The sequence below is a fragment of the Psammomys obesus genome, unplaced genomic scaffold (genome assembly GCF_907164565.1).
Source record: "Psammomys obesus unplaced genomic scaffold, mPsaObe1.curated_primary_1811, whole genome shotgun sequence".
NCBI lineage: Eukaryota > Metazoa > Chordata > Mammalia > Rodentia > Muridae > Psammomys > Psammomys obesus.
This window is the reverse complement of record NW_026596040.1, coordinates 22920007-22936125: the sequence shown is the minus strand read 5'-3', so window position 1 is coordinate 22936125 and position 16119 is coordinate 22920007.

The following is a 16119-nucleotide window of genomic DNA, read 5'->3' as shown; positions in this document are numbered from 1 at the left end:
ATTATTATTATTATTATTATTATTATTATTATTATTATTATTATTATGTCTTTTGAGACAGGGTTTCTCTGTGTAGCCTTGGCTGTCTTGGACTCTCTTTGTAGACCAGGCTGACCTCAAACTCACAGAGATCCTCCCACCTCTGCCTTCCTGAGTGATGGGATTACAGGCGTGGGCCAGCCCAGCTACAACTGCATTGTTTTTAACCTTCATGTGTATTCAGTTTCACTCCGACTTCCTGTTTTGTGATATATATATATATTTTTTTTATTTCACTTACCGTTTTCCACAGGATTGCTAAGCCTGACTGTTTTTGAGTCACCCTGCTTAACCATACCATATCTGGTCCTTTGTACCTATAAAATATCTGCAGAAATAAAGGAGGAGGCTAGTGAGTGTTTGTGCACCTGGCATGGAGCCAGGCTCCAGGAACCTTGTTTGCCTTGCCCAGACCAATGAGCACACACAGGCTCTCTTTGGGGCATCTGAGGAGCCTGGTAGGTGAGAACAGACCTAGGGTAGATGAAGACACAAAAGAAACTCAGTCACTCAACATAGATACCAACTAAGGCTGAAGGCCTTCAACAGCCTGTCCTAACACACAGTGGGGCTGCAGGAGGGGAACAGCCTGTCCTAGGCCACATGGGGACGAAGGGACCTGGTTTGAAACCCACTTATGCCCCAACAAGCTGTGTGGCCTTGAGAAAATAACACAACCTCTCTGTGTTTCCGTGTCTACTGCAATAAAATGGGGATATGATGGGACCTGCCTCAGAGGACTGGTGTGAAAATTAAATGTTTAGAACAAGGCTGTGCCTGACATAAATATTGTCCATTATTAGTGATCATTATTTTGCCCTGAATTATAGTCTGGCAATTTTTCTACCTTCTTTATAGCAGTTCGAGAATTCAATCTGGCACATAGTAGGTGCCAACTGAGTATATTTTCACTAAATGAGCAGTGTTCACCATAGAAAAGACTATGTTATACATTGGGGCTTTATGGCAGACTACGTATCTGAATCCCTCCATGTCAAAGAGGGCTTTCCTCCATGGCAGGGCTCAGTGGGGGAACAGCACCTAAGAAAATGCAGTATTTATTGCACAGGTTGAAAATCTAGAACTTCAAGGAATATTGGCCATCAACAGATCACCAGCTCTCAGCTTACTCAGTTTCCCGAAGGGGGATGACTGTGGCCAGCCCATCAGCGGAGGGCAGAGCTAAGCAGCTGCTGAGTTGGTCATAGTGGGAACAAGAAGGCCTCTCTCTGCTTTGTTGTTTCACTGTTGTATCAAGGTCGCCTTTTATTTTGTGTTGTGCTGTTTAGTATTCTCAAACCACACCTTAGGAAACAGATTAGTAAATAAAGAGACTGGAAAAGGAATCTCAGTACAGAAAACATACTTAGGGAAAAAAGGGCTAAAGTTCTGGGGAAGTCCAGACAGCAAGGTAAGCCACGTGAGTGGGGAAATGCCCACAGAGCTAACTGTTGAGTCACCTTCTCAGGTTCCCATGGCCACTTACCAAGCACATTACCAAGAAAGACCAGGAAAGGCTTGCTGTTTTAATATAAGCAGCTCTAGCCCTGTTTGGTACTGCATGAAGTGATAACTTAAACAGAGATACATGGTACAGAATATCTGAGAAAGACCCTTTATAAAAAGCAACAGCCAAACCAATGTCAGATTGGCTGCACTGCCAACTTTGCATCTGACAGGTAGTATTTCATGTTTGCGTGAGCAATATAAACATACATAAAAAAAAAAAAAAACAAATAAATGTGTCTACTTCTTAAATTACAGATGCTGGAAAAGGGTCTTAATTTCATCTCTCCACTGAGCCATTTATCACTGCAGAGACTCCATCATCGGCCTCAGTAGATGCATGATGGTGGTGTTTCTGTGAAGATGGCAATTTGCAATTTTAGCTTTGTATTCCTACTTCAGTGGTGATTGTTTCAGGTAACATTAGTCTTTTTCACAGCCCAAGGAGAATGAGACAAGCCTTGTCTAAATCTTTTCTTTAGGTAAACATTTGACCATCCTAAAGCCAAGACCTGGCCTAAAGAGAAGAAAGGAGAGTGTAGGTGGAAACAAAGCTTTTTGTAACATCTGTTCCCTTTGTGAGGCTAAATGGCCCCCACTTCCATGGAGCTGACGGAGGTCAACACGCATGGATGGCTAGAGAGGGAAATTTGTTACATATTTATTCATTTCTCTTTCCTTGTATGTTTTGGTTTTGTCTTGTTAGTTTGTTTTTTTTTTTTCTTTTCTTTTTTTTAACCTACTATGTGGCACTAGGGAGTAAGCCTATGGTCTCCTGCACATTAACCAAGAAGACCGCCACTGGCCTGCACCACCACTGGACTTAAACAGAACCCAGCAAGGGGGTTTCAGCAGGCCCCAAGGACAGGTGGCAAACGATGAGGAACTAAGACACAAAAAAGAAGCTTGGGTGCTACTGAGACCTGATTCTGGCACCTATGGCAAGTTTATCATGAGTCATCGGGAAAACTCTATAATTGCTAAACGTCGGGGAGTGGGGCTTGAGGGGGTGTCGCAGCGTGGAAGAAATTCATGATGATGCAGAGGGTGAAAATACAGTCTTTAAAGACCTTTCTAGACTTAAAACCACATGGTTGTTGTTTTGCGTTGCTATTGTTGTTTTTAGGTCCGGGCCATTTTGCTTTTGTCTGGGTTTTGTTCTTCAAGACAGTGCAGCTCTGGCAGTCCTGGAACTCACTTTGAAGACCAGGCTGGCCTCAAACTCTGCCTCCCGAGTGCTGGGATTAAAGGCATGTGCCACCACAGACGGCTCGGAGGCATTTTTAAAAGAAATAGCTTGGAGCCAAAGGATCGGCACGATATTGACTGGGTTGAGTGAGCTGGACTCTGGGCTGAGCGCCTGTACCTTGGTCCCACCTGATTCACAGCACACAGTACTCCTGCCAAGCAGGGACTGCCCCTGTCTCCTTCATGCAGATGAGGAAGCTGAGGCTCAAAGCGATGCCACACCTGATAGACTCACACAGTGATGCTGCCTTGAAGCAGCATAGAACAAAGGCTTCCGGTGTAACAATCAGAGGGCAGAGGTGTGTCTATAACCCTCGACACAAGGCATGCTGTGGCCCAGGTGAGCCAGTCAAGAAATAAACTAAATCATTCAAGGGCAACATAGGACAAAATGTGAAAGACATAGGTTAATATATTTAGCTTTAAAGAAAGAAAGGGAAAACTCTAGGGGTCAGAAATCAAACCCCAGGCAAGCGGGAGCGGATACTTTGGGAGCCTTGTGGTCCTCCGAGCTGGAACTGGGCATTCTATCTCCCTCCAGATGGTAGCTGTGTCCCTGGTCTTGTGTGAAGCAGGAAAGAAATGGCTCTTGTCAAAAACACCCAAAGACCGGAAAGGTTGCTGCTCAAGCGAAAGGAAGATAGAAAACCTTCTTCCACCTTCCATGGATACGCTGAAGAAGCACAGCATATCCAAGGCCATGTGTGTAACTGCAAATCTGCAGGCCACTCCCTGAGACAATGAAGGACTAAATCCACCCACATGGTGCAGGAACCCCACACAAGAGAGTGAGTCTGGAAAAGAAGCATCGAGTGCTGACTCTCGACAGATTAGCCACTCCGATAAAAGCTACTCTGATGACTTTCACAACGAAATGTTCCTGAGATTCCCATTTCAAAAACATAGCTGAAGAGTGGTTCAGAGTAGCTCACAGTTACACAGATTAAAATCACATAAAAAATTGAGCATCAAGGGGCAGCCAGGAAATGAGAAGGAAAACACACATATACATAGAAGCAGAGTTAACCAACTGGTTAATTTACACTGCAAGAAGAGAAAAGTAAGAGCAGTTCATCAAGGGTGACCAGATCTGAGACTCCACCTGGGAGGAACTCTCCACAGACTTGGATATCATCAGTAAGGAATCCTCCATAGGAAGACTCAAAGGGAGAATGAATGGGTCTTTGCTAAACTCCCATCATCCCAGGACCTGGAAAAGGAATATGAGACAGATAGTCCAAATGAAAGCCAGTAGTCAGACCAATCAATTTCCCTCTCTTTACCTCCACCCTCCTCTCTTTACCTGTTCTCACTCCCTTTGTATCCCTTTAACACTCAATGCCAGTTTAGCAAGCCAGCTCAGCAGCACTCAGCTCTTATTCTATGTTGCTTTTGTTCCAATGTTAGTTTCCCCAGCCAAGAATAAGACCACTACCACGTTTAAAGCCAAATTTGAAACAAGCTTGAATTAAATTCTGCCCTCATAAACAGCAGTCTTACAGGAGAAAATGTCACTACAACCCAGTTCCTCAAGAACACTGCAAACATTCCCAATGAAAGAAGAAAAGCACACTTAAAAACTAAATTTTAAAAATTCAACCATGGATCTAACTCCTACTGTACAAACCTCAATGCAAAAATGCTAAAAACACAAAAAGACAACACATCTTCTCTAAAATGTACCAGTTTCAGAGTAATGATCCCTACCAAATATGACTTAAATCAAATTCCTGACAACAAATTCAGCAAAATGGTGTTAAATTTGCTCAGATAAATGGAAGGAGACACAAATAAATGCCTGAGTTGATTCAAAAGAACACAAGTGAACAGTTAAATAAAATAAGGAAGTTCATGCAGAATACAAAATTAAATAAAGAGACACAAAATAATGAAGACAACTGACTATGATGCCAGCAATGAAAAATTCATTGTTAGGGAGCTGGAGAGATGGCACAGAGGTTAACAGTACTGCCTGCCTTTTCAGAGGTCCTTAGTTCAATTCCCAGCAACCACATGGTGCCTTATTAGCATCTATAATGAGATCTGATGTCTTCTGCTGGCCTGCAGACAGAACAGTGTATATGTAATAAAAATAAACAAAATAAATCTTTAAAAAAAAAAAGAAAGAAATTTTCATTGTTAAATATCTGACAAAATAGACTAGTCAGATGAAAGAAAGGTCTTGTCTCTTAGTTCATACCATCAATAATCTACTAAGATTCTGAACAAATGAGCACCAAAGTCAAGTGCAACCAATTCAATAAGGAAAACACCACTAGATATAAAGCCACAGATTAAACTCCGACATGCAAGTAGTGGGTGACTTCAATACCCTACTGTCACAAAAGACAGGTCAACCCAACAAAGTAGAGCAAACCTTTGGAGTTAAATGGCATCACCTCAAATGGACTACACAGAACATTGTACACAAACATTACAAGATATAAAACATTCTCAGAAGATCTAGAAGAAGTATCGCTGGAGCTTGTTGTCTACCAGCCTGGCTCCTGGCTCACGCCCCACTCCTGCACATACAGTGCATATGCATACATATGCAACACACACACACACACACACACACACACACACACACACACATGTGCATGCTACAAAATGAAAGTATCCCTGGGACCCATACAGGGAGGAAACCAAATTATCATAGAGGGTTAAGAATAGAATAACACCTGCTCAATTATTGGGCTGTGAAACTTATTATTAAACAATTATTTATATGATAGCCAGGTTAAGAGAGAAACTAAGTGAAACAGTTATACAAAAATAATATTGAAGCACAAAAGAGCTTGGACAGACAAAGCAATCCTGAAAAAATAAATAAGTAAAATAAATAAATAAATAATGCTGAAGGAATCAGAATAACTAAGTTCAAGTTCTTCTATAGAACCTTAGACAAAAAACAGCCTGGTGCTGGCACAAAAACTAGAATAGAGGTCCCAGATATAAACTCACACATCTACTGCCACCTGATTTTTTTTTTTACAAAGACACTAAAAATACACATTGAGGAAATGGTCTCCTTTTAAATGGAATGGGAAACAGGATATCAACATGGAAGAAAAATGAAACTCTTTCTCTTGCTCCTTTGCCCTCTCCCTCTCTCTCTCTCTCTCTTATTCCTTCTCTGCACAAAAGTCAACCCCAAATTGATTAGAGACTTTAATGTAAGACCTAAAACTGCTAATGATATTAAAGTATGACAAACACTTCAAAACACAAGCATAGGTGAGGACTTTCTAAATGAGATTCCAGTCACTCAGGAAATAAGGCCAACAATTGACAAATGGGATATAATGAAATTAAAAACTTCTGTAGCATGATATAATTCTATTACAATCTCAAAAAATAAAATACACGTTTTTTAAAGAGCAGTAATTTATTTGTTTGTTTGTTTTATGTGCATTAGCATGAACGGTGTCAAATCCCTTGGAACTGGAGTCATAGACAGCTGTGAGCTGCCATGTTTAAACCCGTCTATAGCAAAAAGCTAATCAAAGGAAGAGACAGCCTTCAAGATGAAACATTTTTGCCAGCTATACAATGACAGAATTAACATTCAGAACACATAAAGAAACTCAAAAAATTAACAAGGAAACAAACCATGGAACAAAAAGTATAGACTAAGGAACTGAGCAGTGAGTTCTCAAAGGCAAAACTACAAGTGGCCAGGAAATGGTCTTTAAAGTGTTTAACATCCTTATCCACCCAGGAAATGCAAATTAAAACCGCTTTGAGATGCTACCTCACCCAGATAGAATGGCTATCATCAAGAAAATAAATGGCAGCAAATCCTGGAGAGGCTGTAAAGAAAGAGGACGCCTTGTCCACAGCTGGTGGAGCCTCCTGTGTGTGGCCCCCCCCATGGACAGACAACATGCCACAATTCCTCAACAACAACAACAACAACAAAAGCCCTGAAAATAAGTTCCATCTGACCCAACTCTGTCACTCCTGAACGTACACTCCTATTTTAGAGATACTTACCCATCAGAATTTTGACTGCCTATTCCCAATAATAGCAAGGAAATAAGAATCAGCCTAGAAGTCTAACAATTGATTAATGCGTAATAATACCATTGTGCATATACACAACAGATTTTTTTTAACACAATGGAGTCTTAGTCAACCATGAAGAAAAACTAACCTTGTAAAAAAGTGGAAGAATTGAAAAGATATTAAGTGGGATAATACAGGTTCAGAAAGGCAAACCCTATATGCTATCTTTCATATGCATATCCTAGCCACTCACATGTATATTTATGTGGGAGTATAACGGGCCCAGAAAATTAGAAGGGGCATATGGAAGGAGGTGGAGAGATTCTTTAAGGATGAAGGGAAGGGAAGCAGGATGCATGTGAGATGAAAGTGAGAAGACTTAAGGGATAGGAAGGAAGGTCAGGAGCTATGAATGATGAAAAGGGCCACATGTCAACCTGAGGCTTGATTAGCTAATCAAACAATAACATTAAAGAAGAATTTGAACAGAGTGGATGGATAAAGCTGCTAGCAGAAGCCATAGGTCATCCAATGAAAATGCCGGTGTGAGGGATAGCTTACCTCCCTACTTGTTCTGGGGCAGAGAAGCCCCAGAAATCCCCAAAACCATACATTCAAGTCAAACTTCTGTTGGTTGCTCACCAGATCTAGGGGGTAAGACCCCGGTGCTAAAAATGCCACATGTCTTGGTCAGCAGACGTGCAGAAATCAACCTGGAATTGGGGAGAAAGCTTCTTACTGGCTAGCTTTCACAGTGCCAAAAGGTGCCATGCAGGCTTCTGCAGGATAACTGTCATCAAGAATCTTACTCAAATGTGGTCCCTGTGTGCAACAATACCAAGCGTACAGGTGAGATGCTCACAGCGGTACAGTAGTGGCAGGTTTGCTATAGGGGTGACTAACAGCTTGCTAGGAAATCCAGTCTGACGGCTGGTCCACAGGAGGGAATTCATGTCTGGTACTGTGCAAGGCCTGTGGATGGGGAAGTCATAGGTCTTAGAGGGGAGAAAACTGATGCTGTTTTGCTATACGGAGATGATGTGTCCCCCAACTTGCATTCTAGATAATTGCATTTGTGCTCATAGATTAGTGCTTCTTTTTGCTGAGGTTAGAAATGGCTTCAGAGACTCATAACTGGTCAAAATACTAAGAACAGATGACAGGTGAATGTCAAACTGTGAACAGGACTTCTGTATCACTCTCTCCAAGTCTCACTCAGGGAACAGACAAAAAGAAGCACATAAGAAGAAAAAACAAGAAGAGACAGAAAGTATGAAAACTGGGATCCAGGAGATGGTGAGGGAGATGGAGTCACCAACCCCAGACAGAGACCAGCATCAAGGTACAGATCTATTTTTGTTGTGCAGCAGCAAGCTTTTTTATGCAGCCTTTGGACCAATCAATGCAGAGCTAACACAAGCTTTGGGGTAGCCAACCATCCCACTGTTACTATGGGAAGGTGTCAGGCCTGCCAGTGTCTGAGGGAACTTCCTTGTGTGTGTGGTGGGGGTGGGGGTAGCATTACCCTGATCCAGGCCCGTTCAGAGACTCTTAACCATTTGATTGGATCCTCTTTTTGTGTCACACCATGTGCAGTGGACATCGACACTCTATAGAGTGTTATGGAAGCCTTCCTTACCATGGAACAGTGACTTTTGAGTGTGGCATAGCTGGTGTGCTCTTGGCTCAAAACAGCTGCAATTATCTGAACAAGATGTGCATAAGACTAGACCTGACAACACCCTTGTCATTGAAGGGGGGACATCACAGGGTCCTATACCCTACTCTGAGAATTTTATGAGGATTTTGTGCAGTTCCTGCTCAATGAGAGAGGAAGAATCATGTTTCCCCAGTGATACAGCTAACAGAAAGATGCCCAAGCACCTACCAACAAATTCTCCTCCGGTAACTAAAAGCAGCTCATTGAATCATGGAAGAAATACATGAAAGTGATAGCGGCTAGTTGGGAAGGCAAAGGACTTTAGCAGAAGTGGGAGGAAGATGAAAGAGGATAATGAGGGATGGGAACAATAAGAATATGCTGTGCACATGCATGCAAATGTCATAACGAGGCCCATGGTTAGGTATAATTAATACATGAGAAGAAGACTTGTTTTTAAAGAATGAGGATGAGAGAACTGGAAATGGAAGAGAGCCATGTGTTTAAAGTATAGCTCTCGGGTGAGGTGTTCTTGTCATGACTTTTTAAAAATAAAGACAAATAATTGACTATTACGGAGACATGAAAATTCTAATCAGCAAAAAGGAGACAGAAAAAAAAAGCACAAGTAAGGAGTATTAGAGATGAACTAGTCACTTTTGTCATTGCCCTAATAAAATACCTGACAGAAGCAGCTTCCGGGGAAAAAAAGGATGTACTTGGACTCGAAGTTCAAGGGTTACAGTCCATTACGGAGAGGAAGTCACGGTGGCAGGAGTGCGTAGCACCTGGTCGCATCAAATGTGCAATCAGGAAGTAGGGAAGGATGACCGCTTGTGCTCAAATCGCTTTCCTTCTTTTTTATTCCAAACTGCAGCCCACATAACAGTGCTGTCCAGTCAAGGTTGGTCTTCCCAACCTCATCTAGCTATTTCCTCACAGGCAAGACCAGGGGCTTAGCTCATAGGTGGTTTTAGTTCCTGTCAAACTGACAATCAATATTAACCGTCAAAAGATATGTTTTGCAAGCCTTTTAAAATACACAACACTCTGCTCTACTTACAAATAGCATATAAACAGTAAGACATAGAATGCAGATTGGTGTCCATAAGTGTGTGGGTTTACTTCTGGGTCTTCTGTTCGGTTCCATTGATCCACCATTCTGTTTCTATGCCAGTACCATGCAGTTTTTATAACTGTTGCTCTATAGTACAGCTTGAGATCAGGGACGGAGATACCTCCAGAAGATCTTTTATTGTAGAGGATTGTTTTAGCAATTCTCGGTTGCTTGTTATTCCATACGAAGTTGAGAATTTTCTTTCCAGGTCTGTAAAGAATTGTGTTGGCAATTTGATGGGAATTGCATTCAATCTGTAGATTGCTTTTGGTAAGATGGCCATTTTTACTATGTTAATCCTGCCAAGCCATGAGCATGGGAGATCTTTCCATCTTCTCATATCTTCTTCTAATTCTTTCTTCAGAGACTTGAAATTTTTTTTCATACAAGTCTTTGACTTGCTTGGTTAGGGTTACATCAAGGTACTTTATGTCATTTGTGGCTATTGTGAAGGGTGTTGTTTCTCTAATTTCTTTCTCAGCCCTTTTGTCTTGATTTTTGACAAAGATGCCAAAACCATACAATGGAAAACAGATAGCATCTTCAACAAATGGTGCTGGTCCAACTGGATGTCTACATGTAGAAAAATGAAAATAGATCCATACTTATCACCCTGCACAAAACTGAAGTCCAAGTGGATCAAAGACCTCAACATAAAACCAGACACATTAAATCAGCTAGAAAAAAAGTGTGGAATACCCTAGAACTCATTGGTACAGGAGAAAACTTCCTGAACAGAACACCAACAGCACAGGCTCTAAGAGCAACAATCAATAAATGGGACCTCATGAAATTGAAAAGCTTCTGTAAAGCAAAGGACACCGTCATCAAAACAAAGCGACTGCCTACAGATTGGGAAAGAATCATCACCAACCCTTTATCTGACAGAGGACTCACATCCAGTATATATAAAGAACTAAAGAAGCTGAAAAGCAGCAAACCAAGTAATCCACTTAAAAAATGGGGAACAGAGCTAAAGAGAGAATTCTCTGTAGAGGAATATCGAATGGCAGAGAAGCACTTAAAGAAATGCTCAACCTCATTAGCCATTAGGGAAATGCAAATCAAAACAACCCTGAGATTTCACCTTATACCCATCAGAATGGCCAAGATCAAAAACTCAAGGGACAACACATGCTGGAGAGGTTGTGGAGAAAGGGGAACCCTTCTCCACTGCTGGTGGGAATGTAAACTTGTACAACCACTCTGGAAATCAATCTGGCGCTTTCTCAGACAACTAGGAATAGCGCTTCCTCAAGATCCAGCCATACCACTCCTAGGCATATACCCAAAAGAGGCGCAAGTACACAACAAGGACATTTGCTCAACCATGTTTGTAGCAGCTTTATTTGTAATAGCCAGAAGCTGGAAACAGCCCAGATGCCCCTCAACTGAAGAATGGATGCAGAAACTGTGGTACATCTATACAATGGAGTATTACTCAGCAATGAAAAATAAGGAAATCATGAAATTTGCAGGTAAATGGTGGGACCTGGAAAGGATCATCCTGAGTGAGTTGTCCCAGAAGCAAAAAGACACACATGGTATATACTCACTCACATAAACATACAACATAGAATAAACCCACTAAAATCTGTACATCTAAACAAACTAAGCAAAAGAGAGGACCCTAACTAAAATGTTCAATCCCCATCCTTAAAGGCAAAGAGGATGGACATCAGAAGAAAAAGAAAACAGGAAACAACCTCGGAACCTGCTACAGAGGGCCTCTGAAAGCCAGAAGAAAACAGGAAACAACCTCAGAACCTGCCATAGAGGGCCTCTGAAAGCCTCTGCCGTGCAGACTGTCAAAGCAGATGCTGAGCCTGATGGCCAACCGATGGGCAGAGTGAATGGAATTTTATGTAAGAAGTGGGAAATAGTAAGAGCTGGAGAGGACAGGAACTCCACAGGAGAGCAACAGAACAAGAAAATTTGAACACAGGGAACTTCCCAGAGACTCATACTCCAACCAAGGACTATCCGTGGAGATAACCTAGAACCCTGACAATGCAGCCACTTCTGATGAGAACTGATAGACTAAGATCAGAAAGAAGGAGAGGAGGACCTCCCCTATCAGTGGACTTGGGGAGGGGCATGCATGCAGAAAGGGGGGGAGGGTGGGACCAGGAGGGGAGGAGGGAGGGGCTTATGGGGGGATACAAAATGAATAAAGTGTAATTAATAGAAGTTAAATAAAAAATAAAAAAAAAAGAATGCAGATTGGAATGAGTGCCACTGTCAGGCACAAGAGTGTTTCCAAGGTGTAAGGATGAGAATATGCATATACACCTGCTAGTCTTATGAACTCCACCCACAAATGAGCACACAGAGAAGTGTCATGTGCATGAGCATGCACACACACACACAGCAAATCAATAACAGCAAATGCCAACAATGAAGAACAAGCTGTGTTAAATTCAGAAGATCTGAGATCCCCATTGCCACCCTGGCTGGACTCAATGTTAGATCTACTTAATTAGGAGGACAGTGCCATGCCTTTGAGAACTTTTTAGAACCAGCTGTTATGGTGTATTCTCACACTCCTAGCACTTGAGAGAAGAGGGCAGAGAGTTTCAAGACAGCCTGGACTAAAAAGTGAGACCCTGTATCATCTCTCCTTCCTAATCTGCATCTCCTACAAAGTTAGTCCCAGAGACTGGAATCACCCTGTTCCTGTGACAAGCAATGGACCTGGCCCTATAGATTGGTCATATTTTAAGGGTGATTTCCTCTCAACATAATGGCCACCCATGTAGTCATTAAAAGTGCTTAGGAGTTGTCTTAGGGTTTCTATTACTGTGAAGAAACGTCATGACCAAGGCTTTCCTTTCTTAAAAAGGAAAACATTTAATTGGGGCTGGCTTACAGTTTCAGAGATTTAGTCCATTATTGTTATGGTGGGAAACATGGCAGTGCCCAGGCAGACAGGATGCTGGAAAAGGAGCTGAGAGTTCTACATCTTGATCTGCAGGCAGCAGAAGGAGACTGTGTGCCACGCTGGGCATAGCTTGAGCATAGGAGACCTCAGAGCCCACCCCCACAGTGACACCCTTCCTCCAACAATGCCACACCTACTCCAATAAGGTCACGCCTCCTAATAGTGCCGTTCCCTGTGGGCCGAGCATTCAAATACATAAGTCTATGGGGCTACCACAGAGGTAGCACAGTGGCACAGGGAAAGAGGTGGCAGGAAGAGGATGGAGGTTCACCTGCCTCAGAAAACATATACAAATGAACACAGTCTAAGAGTGACAGCCAGTGGTCCCCACAGGCATGGTGCATAGGTAACTTCCAGGGACCTACGCATGATGATGGCTGTTGTTGAATATTTATTAATTCTAGAGGGCTTTTCTATGACCTGGCTAGCTCCCCAATAATTGAGACAGAGAAGTATTGATTTAGTTAAACGGCTTTTTGCACAATTAACTGGGCAGGTACAATTTAAACTATTTTTCTAAGCTAGTCTGGCTTAGTCATACTCCCCAAGTTACTTGCCAAAAGTCATTCTGTATGAGCTGGATCTGCTTCATCAGGTCACATCTTCTCTCTCCATCTTTTCCTTTCCTCCTCTTTCCTCTTTTCCTCCAGGCCTCATAGTCCCTACCTGAGACCTCACCCCTGGAAATCTCACCTCTGCCTACTTCTCTTCTGCCCAGTTACAGGTTGTCCAGCCTCTTTTATTGAACCAATCAGAGAATATTGGGGAGCAATATTGGGGTACAACATCATTTGGTGTACACGAGAATGCACTCGTCTGGATTGCAACCAGGTCTTGGGGCCCAGAATTTAGCATCCGTATACACAGCACCAGACTAACCCCCAACAATTGGCTACTTGACACCAGATTGCCTGACTGTTGGAATATTTTTAACTTTATTTTATTTTAGTTTCTTATGCCTCTTCCTCCCTTCTAACGCCGCAACATCAGGTAGAAGAGAAGGAAAGTTAGTGGGGAGAAGGGGCGTAGTTATCTTAGGCTGCTTCCTGCTGGTTAGGGTTGTCAGGTTCCTTGGGACAAGTCCGGTCTTCATTTCAGGATATCTTCAACATCTTCTCATCCAACAGCTGGGATAAAAACAAAAACATGTTTACATATCATAAACCAAAACGTCCACAATACCTGACTGTCATTCCCTTGGGCCCAAAACTCACCCTAAGTTGCTGAATGGCTATAGTCCAGAGTGCTCTGAATGCACAAGGATCCACTTTCCCTTCTTCCTCTTCCCAGTTCTTGGCTCTTCTCCTATCAGATGTTCGGCACAGAGCTTTGGGCCCCACAGCTGAGCAGCACAAGCTAAGGGATGACACTGTGGGTAATGAGGAAGTGGGGGCGTTCCCTCCAGTGAAACGGGGGATACTACTCCACGGTGTAAGCATAGCCTTTAGTCAGGTGGCTAAAATGTGGTGAACTCGGTGGTGCTGGGCCGATGAGGTGTCGGTGGAGCTAATGCACCCTCGTCTCAAAGAAGCACTGGTGAAAAGGGTGATGCCATCAAAATAGCGAGACCACCAAAAGAGTGATGCCCTCTCTGCAAAGCGAGCTGCAGCCCTCGGCCCAGCCACGCTAGCAGCCGCTGAACCACTGATTGTTCTTTGGAAAGACGGCTTAGTCACAGATATCCATAAGCAGATTATATAATCAGATACCCCCATTAGCATCCCGTGAGCGTGCCCTCAAAGTCACCACCACCAGTAACAGCCCCGGTAATAACAGCACATGCATCTCAACACACAGGAACACACTGGACCAGACACCATACTCAGCGCTTTACACTGTTAGCGCATGTAAACCCATGAGAAGCCTGTTAAGCAGGTGCTGATATGACATGCCCTTTACACCCTTGAAAACTCAGGCATGGAGATATCAGATGTATGCATATGCCTCGGTATGCCACCCGCCAGGGAGTGTGACTCCAGAACTCTGAAAACTATTAAGCTATGCTGCCACCTAGTGGTCTGCCAATGATGGGTACCAAAGGCCTCTTTCAACCCTACCTCACCTACTGAGGCTGGCAACAGGGTTAACCAGATGATTATCACAAACTCAATGACTCCAACTACAGCTAAGGCACCAAATGTGGCTTCCTGGCTTAGGAAGAGCAGCGCATCTCCTGATACTTGGTATGCAGCCTCTTCTCTTAGGTATCCCTAAGAACCACCAAAAGCCATCTGCCTTAAACTGGCACTGGCAGTATATTCCTTTACAGTTCTACCACTCCTACATCGTAATTTGGCTTTCAGAAACCCTGATTGCCTGTCTCTTCCATAAGATATCATAATAGTCTTTTATATAGGTGACATTATGGTGACCAGATCAAGCAGGGGTCACCGGTGAACCTGGACTTGATGGTAAAACATATGCGTACTAGTGGGTGGGAATAAATCCAACCAAAACTTAAAGGCCTTCTACCTCAGTGAAAGAAACCCCTTCTATTGTGAAAAATAAGTTGTTGCGCATGGCCCCTCTCACCGAGAAAGAAGCATGGCACTCAGTGGGCATTTGAGATTTGGAGGAGGCAAGTTCTTCCCTCAGTGTGCCATTTTGGCCCATCCACCAAATGACTCAGAAAGGTGCTGGTTTTGAGTGGATCTCAAGAACAGGAGAAGGTCTGTCAAGCTTTTTCACGTGCCTGATGCATTACTTCCGCTTATAATCACTCTACAGCATAATAGCCCACCATAACATCTTATGCCCACTTAACAGAAATTCAGCACCCATTGATAAGCCTTATTCCATCCACCCCCAACCCTATCTGTTCTTCTCAGCCACTGATAACCACCAGCACTGTACTTTCAACTTGTGTGAGATGGGAATGTCTGTTACCTATGTGTGGCAATGGATGGTACCTGTCCTTCTGTGCCTGGCTTACTTCACTTAAATAACATAAAGTCCAAAACGTGCTTCTGAAGACTGACTTACTATTGTTCATGTTGCCCTTGTCCACACTCAACACCTGTCTCTTAGGTCCCTGAATGCTGCCGGTGTACACTACAGTGATGTTCCTTGAGTTCTTCAGTAGAAGTCTTGCTTTCAGTAAGTCCAGAAGAAGAACGGGCTAGAAAGATAGCTCCCCCAGCAATTAACAGAAGATGCAAGCAAAATGGGAGCAAACTTTAATCAACTCGGCCTAATTGGTATTTATACAACACTTTGCAAAAAAAAAAAAAATGAGCAAAGTAGAAATTCCTTTCAAGTAAATATGAGTCAGTCATCAAAATAAAACACATTCTGGAACAAAATACAAATGTTAATGGATTTTAAAGGGTGGAAATCAGTCAGGCATGTTCTCTAACAACAAAGGAGTTAAATTAGAAATCAATAAGAGAGCTATATCTGAGAAATTCCCAAGAACAAACTGATCAAAATGTTCCTAAGTATTACAGGGGGCAGAGGAAGAATGATGGGAGAAATTAGAAAGTCTGAACAGAAGGCAGAGAAAACACAGTGTATGAAAACTGGCAAGGCCCAGGGCTGGAGGGATGGCTCAGTGGTTTTAGAGCCCTGACTGCTCTTCCAAAAGACTCAAGTTTGATT